We start from the raw sequence: 22,980 nt of genomic DNA, 5'->3' as shown, positions 1-22,980 counted from the left end.
CTGGATTGTGAAAATTAGGAAAAATAAATTTGGTAAGCAAAAATATCATAGAGGGGAAAGATTCGAAGAGAGATGGGTGTTTGGCTTGCTTGAAAGAGAGACGGATAAATGTGTGTTTAGAGTGGTTGAAAGCAGAGGTGCGACTCATTGTTGGAAATTATTAAACAGAATGTTCTGCCTATATCAACTGTTATATCTGATTGCTGGAAAGCCAACGACTGTCTCGAGTCCGAAGGATATGCTCACCTAAGTCTAACATAATATACGCAAAAGTCTAACAAAATGCAGACGATTATTTTCGCAGTAGAATCAATTTTCCGTACATAGTGAAGTCACGTAAATTATGTCACTTATTAGACCTTAATATAAAAGTATTAAAATTGGGACATTCGCGTTCATTAATATTGATCAATATTAATATTTAGCTTCGATAAATTTTGAAGAAGATCGGTGATTACCCTTACCTAACCTTTAAACAAATGAATGCGGCTTATACAGGTTGGACTCTCAAATACGTCGGTAATTTAGTTTTCCAAATTTCTTCATGTAATATATTTGATATGGAAACAAGTTTCGTTTCGATAATGCCATAGATTTTTAAAATTATATTTAGAGTTTGAGATTTTACATGATATGAAACAAATTGATAACCCAGTTTATTACCTATTAGTTTTTCGTATATCTGTGTACTATTTAAATTTAAAATTATTAATAACTCGCAATACAAATTCTTAATTCTGCAAATGTTTTAAGTCAAACTGCTTTGCCTGCTTTTGTTGAAAAGTTCAACAAAGCGGTAGCTTTGGAATAAAATGGGGCTGTTTTATTTTTACTATTTTTTTGTATTCACATTGTTAGGTTTAATTTGCTTTTCATCGCAAAAGTATTCAATTCCTGAACACGCGTGTGTGACGATGATTCAGCAAGATGTAAAATGGACGGGATTCTAAAATAATAGGTCTAGGAATGCGTTCTCAATAAGATGCGTAAATGCGCATTCTTTAAGGAAACAAAATAACAATTTGAAAAGCTTGCATTTTTTTCAAATAATTGATTTAAGCTTTAAAAAGTTGAAGTTTCGTTCAGGAGCGCTTTTCTAAAGCCCCACAGGAAACGTTTACCTACTCAACTATTGAAATAACTGTGAAGGCTTTCTGCTAAACGTTTAGATGTTAAAACATATTGCAAGTACAGCTTGGTAAGTATTAATGTAGTTTTGGTAGTTAGTACTAAGGATTTTTGGTAACAGACATCGATTCTATATGTTACGTTTATTCTGAAAAAAAAAAAAAAAAAAAAAAAAAAAATTTTTTTGAATCTTTATCTACTAGTTTGTTCACACGTAAATATGTCATAAAGTATTTAAAAACCCATACCGCATCAGTATTAAAATGGTGGTTTATCGTTTTGAATAAGACTGCTTTATGAATTTAGGTAAAGCGGCGCCTATCGAGTATACTATATATATATATATTTTTTTTTTTAATTTTTGCGTTTTAGATTAATAGCTATGTATTTTAGCGTATCGTTCGTCCAGAAATGTTTTTCGAATTTAGTGTATGTGTGAAAAGTATCCACTATTTAAATGTTTTACGATGTCTGGGACATTGGTGTCCGGAGCGCTGTGAGCATCCACTCTTTTTTGCCTATGAAATACTCGAGGAAGACTGGAATATCAAGTTCTACGCAGCATTTCTTCACTAAAGTCAGAAAATGCAGAGCCCAGACAGCGTTCCGCTCAGCCCGCATACTAGGAGTATTTCACTCAATTGAACTATATTGAAAAGCATACTCAGGACTTTACTACTTTTGACGTTTTTGTAGTCGGATTCAAATTATTATTTTCTCGCTCCTGCCTGGACGTCATCTCATCACACTCTCACTATTAATCTCAAGTGTTCCCATCTTTATGGTGAAACTATTATAAACAGTCGTTATGTGTAAGGCTCCTAGAGGGGTTCCGTGATAAGCTCTGGTAAGAGTAGGATAAATTCCTGCTGAACACCAGAATACGCAACTAAAGCATCGAGCGTCCACTAGGGGATTGGGAAATTCTCGTGTTCGCAGGAACAGGATTTCTAGAGAATGAGGTTTGAAGAAACTTTTGCGATTCCGTGGAGAATACGCTTTCGCTGGATATTATTATTTACTCGAGAGAAATTATATATAAAATGTATCCACTTCGTATGCTTGCGAACTTGTCTTTTTTCCCAGAAAACTCATTGTTCAATGTAAAACACAATTTACTACCTCCATTCTCACTCATTTAAGATCTTATTTCGATTTGTGGGTATGAGTGTTACGAATATAATTACTGATTAACACAACGTACTACATCGGTGTCCTACGGATCCAGTTATATCTTGTATACCACATCAAAGGTCCGATCTGTGATGGGATTGTAAAGAAAATTTTCCGTAAGAGATAAGCAACTGACGAGGAGAGAACTGTTATGTATTAATCGTTTTATTTTTTTTTTAAGCTTAAGTTGTTTTGCTTATTTCAGTTTTGATTTGTAATTGAAGTTTTAATTTTTTTTTTTTTTTTGTTGTTTAAAGTTGGTTGTAAGTTTAAATTGTAACTTTTGGTAAACTTTAATTTTGGTTAGGTTGCTTTAAAAGTTCTGAGCTGAAGTTGTTTAACTTTAATTTGAGTTTAGGGACTTAAGATTTTTGGGTTATGTATCTTGTTGTTTTGACCCTTAAGGTTGTTTAACTTTTAACTTTAATTTTATTTTAAAGCCTTGCTGTTGCACTTTTGGTGTGTTAATTTTTTTTCTTAACCTTAAGTAATTTAATTTCTATCTTTCTTTTTTTTAAAGTTAAACGAATACATACTTTCTGACTGGCGGTAGAAGAAAAAAAAATTGATTGTATTTGCATTTCATTTTGGATAATATACGTGTAGACTTAAATTGTGTCTGAGGAGACAATTATTATAGTGCTGACATTATTATTATGAATTATAATGTTGTGTAATTAGTAGCTTCATTTTTTTAATTTCCTAAAGTCATTTTGTATTAACTTGGCTCAGAGATTTTTAACCCTTTGCCCTCGGCTTGGATTTCTTTCATGGAAACTCTTATCAGCGGTTATACTGCACCCCAAAATTCCTTTCCTAAACGAAACACCACATGTGGGGGGGGGGCGAAGTGCAGGATGGATATACCATATCTTTTTCACGAAAAGAGGAACCTGTTTTGCTGGACCAGGCAAGCATGGAGATGTTCTACAGCATACTTACAGTGGGGGAAAATATCCGTTGAGCTAGAAGATCTGCATTATCGACTGGGACCCTGGAGCGAGGCTAGTTTCTTCCCCCCCCCCCTTGTTTCCGTCTGCAGATCTGATGACACATTGGTGTGGCCTTGGAAGTTATATGATTGAACAGCGAGAAACGGCTCGTCTGGTAGTCGGGAAAACCCCTTCCCGTGAAGATTCCTAGCGTTGGGTTGCTGGTTTTGGCTTCCTGCTGATCAACATCTACGCCAAGTTTTCAAAAAACGCGCCAGTTATTAAAACGGCTGCGCAGTGTTTTTCAGGGGGAGACGGAGAAAATAAATTTCGTGAGAACCTTCGAAGCACCAAAAAAAAAAAAAGATGTCAAATTTGCCGTGCAGCTTGGTGCGCAGCCGTATCGTAGACGTAGCAACGTAAAATAACCTGCACCGAAGAGAGGCTTCAACTGCGAAATTACGCTTTCATTGATGGCCTGTGGAGGGAAGACCTGTGTCCTACTAGGTGGAAGCAGCAATAGGAGGGAAACCTGGCCTCCGAAACAATAGCCTTTGTTAAATTTTATCAACTTAACCTTTTTTTCTACTTCCAGATCATTTTCCATGTTTTCCATGAGACCAAATTGTTCGCCGTCGCCGTTCGCCTGTATCAAGTAACCTAACAAAAAATTGTATGATGGATCCCAAATCCGGAACTGTGAAAAGTATATGTTTATACATGTTGAAGAAGGGAATGTCATCCTTTTCTGTTGTTTCCTCAGGTAATTAAATGACCGGTCACCACCAATTTAAAATGTAACTGTACTGTTACTAGTATCTATATAAAATAAACGTTAGTTTGATTTTATTTAACCTGTTGTAATTATTGTAATTAACTCTTTACACTGGACCTTAAACATAGGACGGGTTTGTGTTTTAAAACACAACGCAATTTCGAAATTAGATTTGTTTGCATATTTTGTTTTTATGTTACACTATGATAACAACTCTTATACAGTTTCATGATTGATACAATATTGGTTGAACTGTTCTGTTATGTTACCTATAACACACAGTTACCTACCTCATAATCTAGTATGAACTTTGACAACAGTTATTTCACGTAAATTATGTTCAGTAGTAAATGTTACGTATGAATTTTTATAATGTTTTTATATAACAGAACAGATTGACATGCTTTGTTTCTAAAACTGAAGACAGGGGGATGGCTGGAGACCTATCGGTATCGATACTGGTAAGTCTCTCAACGTTCACCCATTTGGCAAAGACACAATATCAAATTGAATAGTAAAAGCACTAGGAAATTATGCTTTCTCATTTTTCAGCGTAATGTTTCAGGGTAGTATGCAGCAAATGAGCGCGTAGATCCTAAAAAATTTATCTACCTCAAGAATATCGTACATCAGGATTTCTGTGAAATTTGCTAGGTTATTTCCTAAAGTTCGTTTATGAAATCTTCCATTTATCCGTGCGGTGAACTGTTTGATTTTTTAGATCCGAGTTCAGGCTTCTGTTCCTTATTAAATAGGGGGCACCTGTGAAACTCTAAAAGCCTTATTTTGCCACATATGAAGTTTATTTTGTAGCCTTTCTCACTGGCAATACTCCGGCAGATGCATAGGCAATAATAGGCCTAATAGCCGCGATAAAGATACTTCTCTTCAAGTTACTAGAAAGCTAATCATTTTTAAGCAGTTGGAAAAGGGTGAAATTATCAAAATCTCTCAAGCACGCGTAGTTCAACCGAGATCAGATGTCGAGCGGTTGTCTGCAGAGTGTTTTCTAGTTTTCGATACCTGGCGTAATTACGAGACATCTTTTGTAAACACAACTGAAAGAGAAAGCTTCCAAACAGAAAGGAAATGGGGACCAATCAAATAGTTTGATCTACTTCCCGGTCAGAAGAACTCCCTTGAATGCAAAGTCGTGTCGCTGTACTCCCATGAGGCAGACTGAATTCGAATGCTTTCCGTTATTCAAATATTGCTTAAATCTGGCCGCTTTCGGTACATATTTATGTAGAGCTGATGGGAACTCTAAAAGGTATCTCATCTTAAGAATTCCGTCACGCGATTTAATCTTTTGTAGTGTTGTCAAGAAATTCAAGATAGATTTGAAAGGAACAGCTAGATTTTAACTCATTTCTTGCTCAATTCCTACATTTATCTATTTTTGCATTTTCTAGATCAGTGTATCTCAACCGCCGGTCCGTGGGCAGTCACCGGTCCGTAAGAAATATTTGCCAGGCTGCGAAATATCCAGAGCGTTCAAAATCCAAAGCGTCATCGGCCGACAACCGATATTGAAATCGCACTTACATTACAATAACAATAGTTTACTAAATTATTTTTGTCTTCATAATTTATTTATGTGAAAAAATTGTGCCAATGAATCGAATTATTAAACTTACCGGTCCGCGAGAACGTACCGAAATATTTTACCGACCCTTGGTGTAACTCCAGGTGAGAAACACTGTTCTAGATAATCTAAGACCAATCTTTAGTCTTTCATGCCAATTATTAATTATGCCACAAACTGGATTTTGAACATAAGATTATGCAGGCCGCACGAACACAAAGAAGGATATTTCAGAACACATTACTTCTCAAAAGAAAAAAAAATGAAAATATCTGTGAGAAATTAAACTTATCCAGTTTACAGTTTGGATGAATACAAATAAGCAATATTTTAAAATTAAGACACAATAACACGCCGAATAAATAATTATAACTTCATTTGCGGTTTTGCAGCTGAAGATGGTGGTTCGGTAAAACCATCGAAACTAGTTCTGTGAAAATTTTGTAAATATAACGCTGATTTTTGTTGTTTAAGCAATATTTTGTTATAAGATTTACTTTTTCTAATTTCCTAAACTTGTAGGAGCAACCATTTCTTTTCCAGAGTGTTAACATCCTCCTCAGACCTCTGACTTTCAAGGTGACGTTGAGCAGATTGAAGTTATTTAAAATTAAATTTTTCTTCAATGCTTTTAATCGAGAACGTGATTGCTTATTCGCAAATTGTGTTTTCATTCTTTGAGTGGGTTTTTTTTTTTTTTTTTTTTTTTTTTTTTGAGAAAATTGTACATTTATGACTTTTAATTAAAGATCTTGATTCTTTGCATCTAACAGTAAATTGCATCGGATTATCTGATTTTATCAAAGAGATGAACGCTATCTACCTGCGGAGAACCATACTCCGAAGTCTTCTTCTAAATGAAAACTCAGATTTGATTCTCTATCTGCGTTTATATTGTTTTTTCCTGCCTGCCGAGAAATCTCTAGAACCTTGCATTTCTCGAAATTACTGAATGTCGTACAAGTTACATATAAGGGCAGGATATGTTTAAACTTCAATATAAGGATCACTTATAGTAGCAAATACTGTTATACAGAACACGCAAATGTCACCAAATGATCACTTACTTTAGTGACTATTGGCAATATCTCGCCGAATTTGACGATGAAAGTAAGTCGCCAAAGCCATCACCAGCTTGCAAAAATCTCGTCATTATAGCGAGATCGTTATTTGCTTCACTGTTAAATAGAATTACTCTGTTATATAATGTTATATATGTCTATAACAGTTTTTTCTCGAGTCCATTCATGTTACATTATGTAAAATTTGTAAAAATGTACACTATTGTAACCAGTGTCCTCTCTAAACTGCAAGTGTATGCACGCTCTCTCATTACGGAAATTTAGAGCACAAGAAAAATTAGCAAGCGCGCAACCACATATGACTTTAATAAAACTAACAGTAAAAATAATAATTATAATTTCACACAAGTAATAATACTTAAATTTCTCACTTTAAAATATATTATATTAAATACACTGATTATATATATTCATTGGTATTAAATACACGGGCTTTGTGTTGCCCCATACAAGTGCACGAAATGATGACGGTGCACTTGCACGTTTTACTAATTAGTAGTTAATATGTGCTTTGTTCGATAATATATCCAATCACATAGCTGCTTATGCATTGCACTGTAATTTCATATATTTATATATGAATCCTGAAATTTCGTAAATCTAGGAAAACCTGAAAGTGAATTTAAAATCGAATGTCTTAATGAAATAAATTAACTAAAAGTAAATTTGCAAATTCCATTTCGGGAAATATTTTTATATGACAAAGAAACTGGAATTATCTTTATTAGCTGTTGTGATGGACATGAAAATAATAATTTTGTTACTTAAATAAAAGAAAGACGGTGATCGGAAACTAGATTTTTTAAAAGGGCATATAAATAGTAAACCTCATGTACAGACGCTTAACAAATTCAGAAGCAAAAATCTCTAGCTACCGGCAAGAAGATTAGTACGTTTATTAGATGAAACCGGGGACCAATAAGAAAAGAAAACATCCATTCCTGAAAGAAGTGAAAATATTGACTGATGATGCATAGCTTGCAATTAAAACGAAGGCTTTTGAGTAGTAGGAAGAGACAGATTGATTCTGTCTGTACATGTTGCTTAACAACAACTATTAATACTCGAGCGTCTAGCTCGCGCAGGATGACAAGTATGCGTGGAAAAGATGAGCGTGAAACGTGAGAGAAGTCTCCGCTCCGAGAACATATTTTATCGCTGCAATCGGAATTCGAGTTTAGCCTTCAGTGTGGGCGGATTAGCTATTTGATGATCTCAACTGGATTGAAATAAAATGCATTCCGAATGGCTAGATAAATCAAGCATGGAGATATCCGCATTTCAATATCCTAGACAAACTTGACCCTAAAAATGAGAGAAACAACGTAAACTTTCTTTTTGATTTGATACAAGAATATGAAAAAAAAAAAAAAAATTAAAAATTTCGGAAAAAATAAAACTTTTTCTATTTTTGCGGCTCTATTGTGGATACAGATATTGCTGAAATTTTTTCAAAGAAAATACACAGAGGTGCTGTATGACATTCAGCTTAATAGAAAATAGATGACGATTCTTTGTTGAAATTTTATAAATCATGCGCACCGAGAGACTACTATGCCTCACTGCATAGTCACGCGTTATTCATTGTCATCATTATTTGGTTCTAGGTATATGTGTATAAAAATATTTTCAATCGTGAAGCGTATTTAAAGTAAAATTAGAACAAGAACATATTGAAATCTTACTGATAATTGAAAACCATCTCAATCGAACCAGACATTAATGCATTAGTTTCTTAAATTTAAGGTCGAATTTTACATTAATTTCATGATTTGTTGTAGTTACAGCCAAAATTTACAATGAAATTTTATATATGAAATGTGAAATAAAATGTCAAAATATTTCTGTGTTTCTGTCACTGCATTGAAAAAATAATAAATTAATTATTTTTTTAAAATTTATTTAATATACTTCTAAGTTTTGTCATCAGCCATCGTCAATGTAAGGCAGTGACGTTTTGCTATATTAATCAAGTAAATCACTGATTCACTTAAATTTTCTATATATGCGCTACATATTTCTGTATATCCGCTTTCTTGCATATAGCCCACAAAGAGCAAATTTGAAACATCGCAGTCAAACCCCTAAATTTCTCTATTACAGGTGAAATTTAAAAAAATTTCCTTCAGCAGTTAAACCTGAGAAAATCCAAGAATTTTCAATGAAACTTACGCAATTATGTGATTTGTATATTTAGAAGGTCACGAGTTTCCAGTGATATTAAGAAAATTATTTGTTTAGCCCAAAATATCTCATCTTCTTCCAGTGTGGCCCAGGGAAGCTAAAAGGCTGGATTTCTCTGCATCAAAGCATCAAAGAGAAAGGTGCCTTTATGCTGTATAGCTGCAGAAAGCCTGCATTCAATCGAGAAGAGTATGAGAGGTTTGTCTTTCTTTGATCATTTCCCAGGGTAAATATGTGCTTCATGTACTACTGGAGAACGTGGAAATTTAAATATCAAGTCTTTTTTTTTATTATAGTGGAGGACCCACCAGCAGCCGAGCGATAAAATTTCTGAGCACTGGTAGTTTGATCCAGGTCGAATACTTCTGCTTCATATCAACCAACGTCTAACGATGTCATTACCTCAACGATTAAAATTTATCAGCGAAAAGCAAGACATACGGATCTCCACTTTAATTTTCCTTCACTGCTGAATCTACTGTTGAACATTGCAGTTGAAAATTCCAACCTGCAGAGACCAAGAGCAAATGATTCTCATTACTAAACATGATAAAAACCGGAAAACGGACATGTTCTTGAAATCTGAATGTGCCACAAGCAACTTCCATTCGTCACCACAAATATATACCTGAAGCAACTAACTTGTGGGAGATTAACAACAGAATGTAATTAGGGGCAGTAAAGCATATTAGGAATATCTGCCTGAGGAAGCAAACCTTCTGTCTCCACACATGACAGATTTCTACATTACCTGACAGATCTTTTACCGATGGAGTCATCATTTCACCGTCATCAAAGTACTCTTCGTTAGTTAACTTATCCACAACAGGGGGTAAAGCAATTATATCTGACACAATCTCCTTGGAAAACATATTTTCTGTGTCTCTTCGGCGGTGCGAAACACTTTAGGTCCGGAATTTCTGGAAACAATGAAAAGGGAAAAAATAATATTAATTATCACTTACTGCCAGCGATCTATTTATAGATTAATTGCATTTTTGTCGGACAGTCAGACAGCGCTTCAGGCAATTGAAGATTACAGAAATAAATCTCCAATTGTACAAACAACAACGAGCGTTATATATTTAGCTCATACTCATGAAAGTGGTTAAGATGAGAATAGTCGAAATGGCTTCCCTCGAATTTTCGGAATCGGGAATAACGTATTTAATGTTTGGGAAAGCTATTTTTATTTCATCTTTTATCTATTTTCGTATTTTAACAAACTCTAGGATTTGAAAGAGAGCAATGGTAACAACTTTCGAAATAAAGCAGATTTTCGTCTCCAGCTTGCGAGACTGTTGCCACTCGGAAAATGAGAAAGAAAATTATCGTTTTTCCGAGTTTTTAATTTATAGCTCTGATTTTAGCTACTTTTTTTTTTTTTTTTTTTTTTTTTTTTTTTTTTTTTTTGAGAAAAGTGACGTCGACCTATTCCGGGACCGATAAAAGATTTGTAGAAAGTTTGGTGGTGATAACTATAGTAGTGACCGAGTTATGAGAGGACAAACACACAAACTTTCTTCTTTATATACTATATAGATAACAAGTATGAAACTTTCCCAAATGTAAGTATACGAACCGCGAGACTGTATTAAAATTTGGATTTACTTATTTGTCAAAAAAAATTTTTTTAAAAATTTGACATCGCCAAAACATGAATATTTTCGTGATTTAAAAACATTTCGATAACTGGAAGTATATTACTACAAGCAATGATTGCAAAAATAAAGGTCGTGTAGGGACTTTTAAGCCGGATAAAGGATGTTGGTGTACATATACGTGAGCATATACATATACAGTTGGTACAGCTAACCTGCAATATAAAGAGAGAAGCAAGCCTACTCTTTAGAAAATTTCAATATTCTTCGGCTAATCGTTTTTGATTTATGCGAGATAAATACACACATATATTATATCTACATACATACAGAGAACACGAAAAAATCCCTTTTGAATGCATTATAAAATATACTATGAAAAGGAAGAAGTCTTTATTCTGTCCGTATGAGATGTCGCACAAAAATCATCCAAATGGATTCAGATATGGACAAAATGGATATTTCCACTGAAATGTGATACTTGAAAATTTTCGTAATTATAATACTTCCTTTATATTGTAAAATGCAGTAATAAAATATTACCTAAATGGGAAATCTTAGAAAATGAGAATTAGTACCAGAATTCCACAGCTATACTTTTAAGAAGTGGTCGTAAAAAAAAGTGGTTCGCTGAGAACTTCGTTCTAAATGTTCAAGCAATAACTAAAATATTTTCGAATAAATTGTGTGTGAAAACTGTATGTCCCGTCGTTCAAAAGTAGTGGACTGTAAATTCACTTGATGTTCCCTCAGTGTAGAACCCAAGAAACCACAGAGTCATAATGTTGACCGAAACTACTTCATTGGCTTTCAAACATTAATTTGGCTGAGGAACGGCGAAGAACTCTTTGAAATCTCCGACTTCAGTAGCGGCTCACCAAGTAAACTCAGGAGAACCTCTGCTTAGTTGAAACTCACCGCAACTTAAAAGCTCTAAACCCGAGCTTTACGATCCTAACAAATTTGTGTCTGCGCCTCTCCTCGGTACAAAGAGAGAAATACAATTTGCGTAACATAGAACTAAAATATTTAATCCTTTGCGGCGCACTGTACGTTAAAGTCGGAATTTCAGCAAGAAACGTTGTATTCAGTCTATTTAGTCCTAAATAAGTATACAGGTAAAATGTTGTAAAAATTGCACTTACCGTTTTAATTCTGTGGGTGTTCCATGAGGTGGAACACTGCGCCGCCAGAGCTTTTAAAAGTGCGACTAAGCGAGCATTGCAGTGAAGCACGAAAATGAGTAGAAGCGTTTGCATAAGAATGAAAAAACTCTGTATTATGGCTGTATACATGGTTTCCTGGATATACACAATATTCTTGAATATATACGGATAAATGAGATACATATCTATATACACAAGTCCTATATACAAAAAAATGTTTATAAATTTTCCTCTTTCTTAGCTTCGTGAAATTGTTCAAAGCAAGTCACACCTTTTTGATGGAAGCACAAACCAACTAAGATTAAAATAATTAACTACGATTAATATTAACAAAAAAGAAAAATAAGCTTATAATATATAGATACACGAAAAATATCTACACAATTATTGAAAATAAACGGGAATGAGACTAAAAAGACAGCAAAAAATTCGCGTAGGTCTAAGTAAAGATGAGTGAAGCTACTAATGAAATTCCCGCCTAAAAACTACCCCGAAAAATTTCGAGATGCCAATATTAATGCTTTCATAACACAAAAACCACCTCGCCCCTCAATGCTGCTTTGTTTGAATTCATTCCCTCCCCAAAAAAAATCAACGGAAACAGAAAACGAAAACAACGGATGTTCTCTCCTAAGAGCACAGATGTTCTGATTAGTAAGAGCATGAGATTGCTAAAAGCGCAGTGTTCCTGCTAATGGAACACCTGGTTTTATTCAATGATTCTGCGTATGATTTTTGTATGAAAGATTAAAATATAATTTGGAGTACAGCCAGCAAAATTATGCCTATTTTTTCTCCAAATAAAATTTTTATATCATTAAAAAAATAGAGAAAATTACTTGAAAAAAATGGATTTTAATAACACATAATAAATTAAAGTTATGTGTCTCCTTGTGATATGCTGCTATCTACGGTTTAAAAAGAAAAGTTCAAAGTATATTATAAAAGCATTTTTATCTATTTACGGTTGAATTTAGAGGCTTTCGAAGCGATTCAATTTGGGTGTTCCATGTAGTGGCACACTGAGACACAAAAGCTTAACCATATTTTAGAATCATTTATAAAAATATATAAATGTAAAGTTAAATATAAAATATTCGTTTCAAAGCGATCGTTGACGATTCCATATCTCTTTAGTCTTCCGTTGATGCGGTCATCTTAGAGAGACATTGTGAAAAACCTATATTTACTTATTTTCTCAGAAACATCGGTCATCTTAGGATGGTAATCGACAAGAGGATTTATTGTACCTATATTTTATTTTTGTAAAATTCGGCGTTTACATTTTCTAGATCTAAATTTAAATTTGATCTTTCTCAAAAAAATAGTGTGAAAATGAATGTATTTCCTTTAATAATCTATTCCGTTAATAACTCTATCTGGCTGCAGTGGTCCAGAGGTAAAATCGTTGAACGCTGGTAGCTAGACCCAGCACAAAAACACGCTGCTTGAGAATTTTGTGGTTTTTCTAATGTGTAATGTGCGTACGAAACTTTTCCTGAGAAAGTCCTGCGCAAACGCTTCCCTCCCCTTAGGAAAAGAGCCCTAACGAGCTCTTCCAATAATCCAATAAATATAAATACGGTACTGAAATATTACGTAGTTCATCCCGACTTGTGTCATCACAACTAACGAATCGCAACATGCAAAGGATACTTATATAAAAGGATTACTTTGAAGAAGCTGAAGGAAAAAGAACGAAAGAAGTCTTAATTCTATTCAAAGAACATAATATTAGAAATTTCAGACATGCATAAAACTTTTAAATACATTTAATCTAAAGTAAATGCTCCTTTTCCCTTTTTTAATTTTTTAAAAATATATTGTTCATGAAGAACTGCCAATACAACTTTATGAAATGACTTAATTAAATAATTACGTTTAATAGTTAAGTAAATAAATTTAAAATTCTCTTAAAATAAAAAATAAAAAACTGCGTAGTACTCCCATACGTATCATTAATTTTCTACTTCCTTTCAACTTTTCAATGCAAGAGTTCCTTCTTGGATTTTTAGCAAAAAATTATTAATGAAAGGAAATAGATGAAATATAGAGGTAAAAATATTCCTCATTCTTACTCGCACCTAGAATTCATTACTCGAATACGCACCAGCACCTTTTAAAAGTAGAAAAAGATATATCTGCAGAATAATCGTCATGCGTTTATTTTATTTACTCTATTTTATAGGAATATATTTTCCACGACGATATTTTTAAACTGCGAAGTTTTGGAACCGCTTTCTGTTCTTCGTCGATGTTTTGTACCACGATTGTTTTCTTCGATGATGTTTTAGACTTACGATATGTTTTCCTGCCTTCTTTTCTCCCACATGTTTTCTACAACGAAGTTTCCGTCTTACGTTGTTTTCTCCGCTACGTTTTCGTCCGCGATGTCTTCGTCGGACCTCCTAGAATTCACTCGCAAGCAAGCGAACTAATCGTTCCATTTAGACTCTTGTCCTTCAAAATAAAACCTGGCCCAGTATGTATTTATGCAAATGTACAGAGACGTATAAGATTATGGGGTTCATTTAAAAATGACTTTTCAGTCCACTTTCATATTAGTTTGATTACCATTAAAAACGAACATGAGAAAAGTGTCTAAAAATTTGCGTCTTATAATTAGGAATTTTTGAATAAGATTACAATCAATTTTTTTTTTTCTTATGGTTGGCACTTGCTTATGTCGGCATCGTCCTGCCCTAAGGCCAGATCGGTAATCTCTTTATCATGGAGGCGCCTAGTAAGCGGGCCATCATTGCCTCCTATGAAGGGACAGACAATTTTACATCCATGCCTTCTCCGGGATTCGAACCCGAGCCCTTCGGTATCGCACTCAGTTTTCCCTAACCACCATAACGCTAAAAAAGGCTTGCAGCTACAGATTTAATTTTATTCTTGACTTATCATTATAGTCGTTAGAATATTTTATTCTCACAATTAAATATTGTTTTTTTTAGCTTGTACAACGATGATTCAAATTTTAGTGTTTTTCCAGCATCAAAGCGGTGCGCACATTGATTACAGACATGTTGTTTAAAAAAATAAAATTTACGAAAAAAAAACGCAGATCAATTTTTTAACAGTGGGAATCAATTTTTCTTAACTATTTCAGTAGTGTCAGTTAGGTCAGACTTGTAGAGATTAATATTAAAATATTGAAACTGAGACTCGGTCTTTCAGAAAGCCTCACAAGTATTTTCTCTCTTTCCATAACAATGTATGTTATTGTCATTATGATTGACCAATACCTGTATTCATCACCGATAATTTTTAAGAAAATCTGTGATAACTCTTTACCGACGTTTAAACAAAGGAATGAAGCTTATACAGGGTGAGCTGTCAAGTACTTCAGAAACTGTGTTCTTAAACGTTTAAAAATATTTCATATCTTTTAATGAAATACATCTGACACTGAATCATGTCTCCATTCGATGATGCCACCGATGCTTGAAATTATATTCACAGTTTCAGCATGTTTATAATAAAAATTGTAACCAATGTGCTACTCACTAGTTTTCTGATATACTCCTGCGCTTTATGAACTTTAAAATTACAAACGGCTACAACTGTGTCTCTGTTCACCTTGTTTATTTAATCAAACTACTTTGTCTTTAACTGACAGAGTGTTGGCTTTATAGTAATATATACTTTTCACACTTCTGCTGCTTTGTTTTGTGTTTAAAATGTTTCTTCAGTTTTATTTGGACCGTAAACGCTTGAAGAAAGTAATTCAGAAATCTGATTTAGAATGTGCGTGTTGATGATTGACTGATTCAGATTCTTGATTATTTTCTGATTAGATCTCATTTGCGTCTGCAAGAAGTGCTAATAATTAGGTAATAAATCTATGCAGACGTTTCGTCAAAACTCGTTGGTATGCAAGTAAATAAAATGCTCACACAAATGAATAAAATACTCCTCATATTACCATTTCGACGTTTCATATACAGATAATTTGACTAAAACCTGATAATAATTTATATTTTCTCTCTCATTCTAATGTTTCTTTATACTTTTATAAACGTTCTTCCAAATAAATGTTTCCACAAAATTATTACAATAGGTTCTCAAGCATTACCCTCTTAACCTTCTAAAACCGGGCCGAAATTCTCATATTATAGCTTTCAGACCAGCGCGATCCGAAACAGTTTTGCCCCCTCTTTGACATTTTCCTAATGAGGAAAGTCGTTAGTTCCCCTCCATGGATGAAGTAAAATTTACATGTTTGTCGGACGCCTACGTCCCATAGTAGAGGAGTTGCTAGATTTGCAATTTTTTCGATGATTATTTTGCTTTCATATTTAAATGAAAGCAAAATTCTAAATAAATAGTGCATAAATAAATGTGCAGTACTGGATGCATATCCAGTGCACACTTTATTTAGAACAAAATGTATGCAATGTTTATTTTTCATTCATTATTTCTAATCAATCTCGTGAATAATTTGTGAATTTTTTAACTTTGTTTTCACTCTTCATTTATATTCGCGTATTTTCGTATTAGAAATTAGAAAGCGAGAACAAAATTTAACAAAATATAGTAAATACAGACTAGATCTGTAAGTCTTCAGGCCGGAATGCGATTTTTAATAACATATTTTCATTAATAAAATAATGGTAATGACTAATTTAATGAAATAATAATAATAATATTTATTACCATTAGATGATTAGAATGAGATTCAATACAATTAGATTTTGAGATGAACTTACAGCAATAATAAAGCTTTACATAACAATAACAGAGATTTAAATCTGCTTTTTTCGATAATTTTGTTATTATAATATAAAAATCAAAATCCGAGATACATTGGTTGCGTTTAATAATTAATTTTAACAAATATTACATTGGACTATCAGGCAAAGAAGGTATATCTTTAACGAGAACTTTTCTTTGTAAAATTGGCTTTTGTTTATGTTAGCCGAGAAAAAAATTCGTGACTTATACATGCAATTATCAAAAGAATTTTGAGAACAGTTTTAAATGTTGATGAAGAATTAATTATCCGTCAATTTCTTTCCATAGGTAGAAATTTCGTCTAAAACTATCGTTATATCCAAAAGTTGAAGTCTATTTCATTTTCAACGAATATTCTATTTGCACATAATATATTTTCTAATTTATTTTAGAAAGAGTAATCTTTCACGTTTTCAAAAGAATAAGGAAATATTGGATGTTGATACCATGTAGTAAATTTGTTTTTTATATTTCTTCCAGTAATGAAAACGATTACCCTGCAATATTTTCAAAGAAAAATTAAGAAAACCGTTTACGCCAAATTTTGCATAAAGTATCTTCTCGTGTATATTTTTATTTAAAGTGTGGAATTTTCTCTTTGAAAATATCAAAAATCATGAAGAGCAAAATTAATTCATGAGAAATAACTTTGAAATGCAATAATTCCATTGTAATATGACATAGTGGATAAAAGTGCTATACAGTTTATTTATTCACAAATAATCCCCCTCATATGCGTAATTTATGTACTGTCGATTGAGAAATATAGGTTAGTAAATTAAACCGGTTAATTCAATACTTTTCCTTTATCAATATTTTTACCTGCTCTTCAGTAAAGCGGTAAAGGTGGCTGAACACATATAGCTCGCTTGGACTTGAATCCCGGATAAATAGTTGGATTCATGGTTTTGTGTAACGTAAATACAAGCCAGCTTCTCTTAGAAAGTCCTCCGCGAAGACATAACTCCCCTTATACAGGTAATCGTTGGGTGCTTTGATGTAATTCAGTAAGCGAACAAATTAATCCAATCAATACCGAAGAACGGTTTGATTACATGTGGAGTTTTCCACCAGGAATGTAAATGCGAGCAATTTTCTCTTAAAAAGGTTTACACGAAAGCATCCATTCCCTTAAGCAGATAGCGTTCGCGTGCTTTTCCGTAATCCAATCCTAATTTTCATACATTTAGTAGTAAGTTGACATACACCTTATTACAGACAAAATAACAACTTTTTTAAGATATTTTTTTATCAACTTGTCTGAATTCTCTCTATCTCTTGAAGAGTATAAGAATTTCAGCAAATAAAACTGGCCAAAATTTTATAACATTTAACTGATGTTTTGATTCAGTTTAGAAGTAACGTGAGCTTTACTGATATTTAAATATTTTTTGGCAGATCTCATCCTAAAAGAGGGTGTAAAGATGAATTGATTTTATTTAATTTACAATCAATGAAAATCATTGAAAGCAATCACTGAATGAATGAAAATCAGAAAAACTATTATGCATACAATTGTCTCTTATTTATCTCCTGATAAATCAGACAAAATTGCCTGCATAATAGAAGCACTTTGAAAGAGTTGACAGTTTTTAAGGGTTTTATGCACTCCACAAAACAATGTCAAAATAAAATCTTATTATTCATAAGTATGAAAAGGAAGCAAACGAGTAAACGATAAAAACGGTTTTACCTATTTTCTAGAAGGGCATTAAATCTAAAATATTAATCTATTCTTATTTGTTATGATTAAAGACCATTAAATATGGTAAGCTTAAAGAGCGTACAAAATCGCTGACGTTTTAATCATAGCAAAAGTCAGTACTAAAAAAAATAGCATTAAAATTATGAGACAGATTGAGAAAGAGATGGCCTCTATTTAATTTTCAAGTATATTGGCGCGAGACGAAACCTGCGGTTTTTGACAAAATGTAGCTAAACTGATAAGAAGAGGGAAATAATGCGTAGCCAGCGGCTACTCTGAGCAGCGACAATGGACCACCCAAAGATCTACAGATAGGCGATTCTCTAAAATGGGGAGGGCATGGATGGTACGACAGTTGTACCGATGCCGGCGTCTGAGAAAGTCATTCTCCTTGTACAACTGCTGTACCAGCCGGCTTCGAGAGGTTAATCGCATTTACGTTTACTCGGCTGGAGAACTCATTAAAGGACTTCTTACCACAATGCCCACAGTTGGATAATCTTCGGTTTCTGGCAAGTACTATCTTAGCTATTAAAAGGCAGCAGACCAACAATAAAGTGCTATTCACATTCAATGTTCGCATGTTTAGCTATTGTCTATTTTGCCTTTCTGCTCACTTTTCGAATATTTGATTTTGAGTGAAACGATCGTTAAGATAGTAGGTGCTTTGAAATTTATAATCATTCATCCTTTGGTATTTAATTAGGAAAATTCTCATCGGAAGACTCAGTGTGAAAGTAATTCAGCGAACAGGGAAGTACTGCTATATGCGGTAGAATTACATTTGCATAAAGGTATAAAACCGGCCCTTTAAAAGAGCTTCAACGTTTTCATATGAACGTGTATTTCTGTTGAAATTCAACTAGTTGCATAAGCACAAATCTTCATAATTTATTTTGAGATGGTGGAAAAACAGTGCTGACGTGTTATCAAGCTAAAAAAAAAAAAAAAAAAGGAGGACTGTGCTATATCTCCCGTTCTACTGGGCCGATTGACAAAACTCAAACTGCGTTTTTCATGTCTCGAAAGCGCGAAATGGCCTTATATTAACAGGAAGCCGTATGTAGTACAGAGAACTGTTAACACTACAATACGTTTAAAAATTATCACGAGGATTAAACCTCTGGCCTGGAAGGCAACCAGCAACTGAGTAAAACTTCTAAGGTAAGCGGCCTGCTTCGACTAACTCCATCCTCTCTCTCGCTTGGCAAAAAGCCACAACTTAAGTACTTGGCGTTCGCCAGACAAATTTCGCATAAATAAGTTAACGCTTTTAATTCTGGCCGGAAGTAGAAAATAAGAAGTGATAGTAAAGATTTAAAATAAAATAAACGTTAGTAAAACTTAAGATCCTTACATAGATGATGCAAAACCATTTGCAGGTATAACTGACGCCAAACCATATGGTTCATTAAATATAGAAAAAATTGAGTGTGTTGGACATATTCAAAAACGAATGGGAATATGGCTACGCAAATTAAAACTTGAAAGAAAAAAAGTAAAATTAAATGACGGTAAAATCTGTCTGGTAAAGGGAGACTAACAGATAAGTTAATAAATGAAATAACTTCGTATTATGGTAATGCGATTAGAGAATATAATGAGTCTGTTAGTGATATGAGAAAAGCCATTTGGGCAATTTACTACCACAAAATATCGAGTGATGAAAAGCCGATTCATGACGTTTGTCCTACAAATGAAACCACATGGTGCAAATACAATAAAGCTAAGCAAAATAAAGCTGATTATAAGCATATAAATTCTGAACCAGTCGCTGTAATGGAGGCAATAAAGCCAGTTTTTATAGATTTGTCACAACCTTCGTTATTGAGTCGTTGCCTTGACGGCAAAACACAAAATAATAATGAATCATTTAATTCCTTAATTTGGAAATTTTCTCCGAAGACATGTCGTGCTGGTAGTAGGATAGTTCAAATTGCTGGAAATGAAGCAGTAATTGCTTTTACGAAAGGTCTGTTGGTAGACATTCTGTAATGAATGAGCTACAGCTTTTTAGAAGTAAGTTTTCTATTGAAGGATTTTACAAATTGATAACAAGAGAATAGATAACGCAGAAAAGAAAGGCTTGTCAGAAACAAAACAACAGCTAAACTTGAAAGGCAGCAAAAAATGTAAGAAGTGCAGGCCTCCATAAAAATGATGGGGATGTTTATTGTGCTGGTGCGTTTTAATTTGTAAATAAAATTTTAGCAGTTTAGCATACAATTTGAAGTAAGTCGTAAAAGATTTTTTCACCCATGTTAAATAATATGTATATTATACAATATAATACATATCATATGCTTAAATGCTTGAGTTTATTTAACTAAAGTGGTTATGTAAAAATAAATTTTTGTGCAAATATGCCACATGTATTTTAATATACGGCTATCATTCTGTCATGGTAATGTATATAGCAAGGTAAATTTAACGTGTTTCATACTAACAAAAGCTTCTGCAATTTATTAGGATTTATACTTTTTAAATATATTTTGAAAATAAATATACTATGCACTTTATTATTAGAAAGTTATATACTGAAGTATTGGCATTAAAACTCAAATTTCTTAAAATACGGTTTTTCGCAGTTGTATACATAGCATTTAAAGTATGCTAAAGTTACATTGTGGAAGAACTATTAAATGTTTTATATGTTTGATATACAGTAATATATTACAGAGAACTTTAGCTAAGACATTTGGCTATAAGTAAATTCTTATTTGTAAGGAAGTTTTAGTTTTATCATTCTTAGTCGATATGTTATACTTCGATGAATGTAGCAGTTTAGCATTCAATTTCAAATAAGTCGTAAAGGTTTTTTTCCCACATATGTTTAAATAATATTGCATAATATGATACATATCATATGCTTAAATGCTTGAAAGTACTTAAGTGATGTGGTTATGTAAAAATAAATTATTTGTTCAAATATGCTACACGTATTTTAATACACGGCTATCATTCTGTCATGGTATTTTATATAGTATGGTAATTTTAATGTGTTTCATATTGACAAAAGCTTATGCAATTTATTAGGATTTATACTTTTTAAATATATCATTTTGAAAATAAATATACTATGCACTTTATTATTAGAAAGTTGTATACTGAAATATTTGCATCAAAACTCGATTTTCTTAAAATGCATTTTTTCCCAGTTGTATACATAGCATTTAGAGTATGCTAAAGTTACCCTGTGGAAGAACTATTAAATGATTTATATGTTTGATATACAATAATACATTACAGAGAACTTTACCTGAAACATTTGCCTATAAGTAAGTTCCAATTTGTAAGAAAAATTTTAGTTGTATCATTGATAGCGTAGACGTTTCAAATCATTTTTAGTTGATATGTTATACTTTGATGATGGCAGCTTATTTTACATTAATTATGCTTATACCAACTATTGGAAATTGTATAATATTACAATATCTCTCAGAAAATAAGCATTTTATATATTTTATAACAAGAGAAGTATTTAAAAAAATATTTACATTAAAACTTGATTATCTCAAAACATAAATTTTCACTGTTGCGCACATGATATTTTAAAAACGGTTCTTGGTACACACTTTAAATTTAATGGACTTCTTTATGTGAGTTTTATCATCTAACTGAACCAAAAATATATTGAATATTTTAATAGTCAAAAATTTTACGCATGGAAATATTAAAAATTTTTTATTAAAATGCATTGTATAAATTTAGTTCTAAATAAAATGAGAATTTAACATGAAATTCTTAAGATTTTTGGTTCACAGTAGTCTTTAGATGCTATACAAGCTGTATATTAACTATGAAGTTAAAATATATAACAGAATGTTTTAAATTGTGCACGCAAAGTGGGAGTATTACGTGAACATATAAAAAATTACCTCACAAAGAAGATTAAATTTTAAAAACATTTGTGGCAACACAAACTATTTGCTTACTAATTCAGCTGTGCTATATAGTCAGCTGTAAAAAACTGGAAGTAATAGGTTTAAAAATAAATATGCTATCCCAATTCTTACAACAGGATCATATTCAGAGGTTTTGAGGGTTTTAAGGTGTACGAGACCCCTTAACGTAGTTCAATTGAGAACGTGATGCAACCACTTCGCATTCCCCAATGACTTTAGCTTTGGCACTTACGTTTCAACCGTCACCGGAATGACGGCCTTGATAATTCAACGAAAGAACATATTATTAGTACTCATTTCGTGCTCTTAACGTTCTTAGCATATTTCATAATGCCTTACCGGAAATTTCTGTTTTCAGCTATAATCCTGGAAGGAAAAGTTCTGTTCATGCTGGTTCTATCATCTCGACTTGAGGATTTGGATGATGGTAAATTACTCATGTATCGATTGTTATACTAAGGGAACTCTATTTGTATGCCTCATGATTGAAAAGTCCATTATTGCCACCAACCATAACCGAAATCTGAAAGGATTTTATGTGGGACTTCTCAATATCTGGCAATCTCTGGCAAATTCCGCTCAACATCCACGATTTGTTTTCGTGACTTCTTGCTGATTAGCAGCATTATCTTCTGTGTAATAATGTGTTCTGCAGTTCTTTCGTAAGTGTTCATCACCACTGCAGTTCTAGCATACTAAGGTCGCGTTCGTCTGACGTCTGTTCCGCCTCAAGGCACTTACTTAAGTGGGTAGACTGCCTGGACGAGCTGTCACTTGTCCACTAGCTTCTGGGTTGGAGTAGTTCCGCTTGGGCAATGATGTGTGCAAGTTTCTGAAAGGACTGCCACTTTTTCATGGCGTACACTCTAGGCATTTTTTAAATCCTTGAGATCCACTATTCGCAGTTCTTTCTATACCTCAGGTTCCCGTATGCCACCGAGGAAGTATTTCATGGATTGTACTTCACGTATTTCTGTTGAGCAGTCAAAAAAGGAGAGATGGGA

Source organism: Stegodyphus dumicola, chromosome 3 (genome assembly GCF_044657685.1).
Source record: "Stegodyphus dumicola isolate Sdum_Otavi_A_Nest chromosome 3, ASM4465768v1".
NCBI lineage: Eukaryota > Metazoa > Arthropoda > Arachnida > Araneae > Eresidae > Stegodyphus > Stegodyphus dumicola.
Note: the sequence above shows the minus strand (reverse complement) of the source record.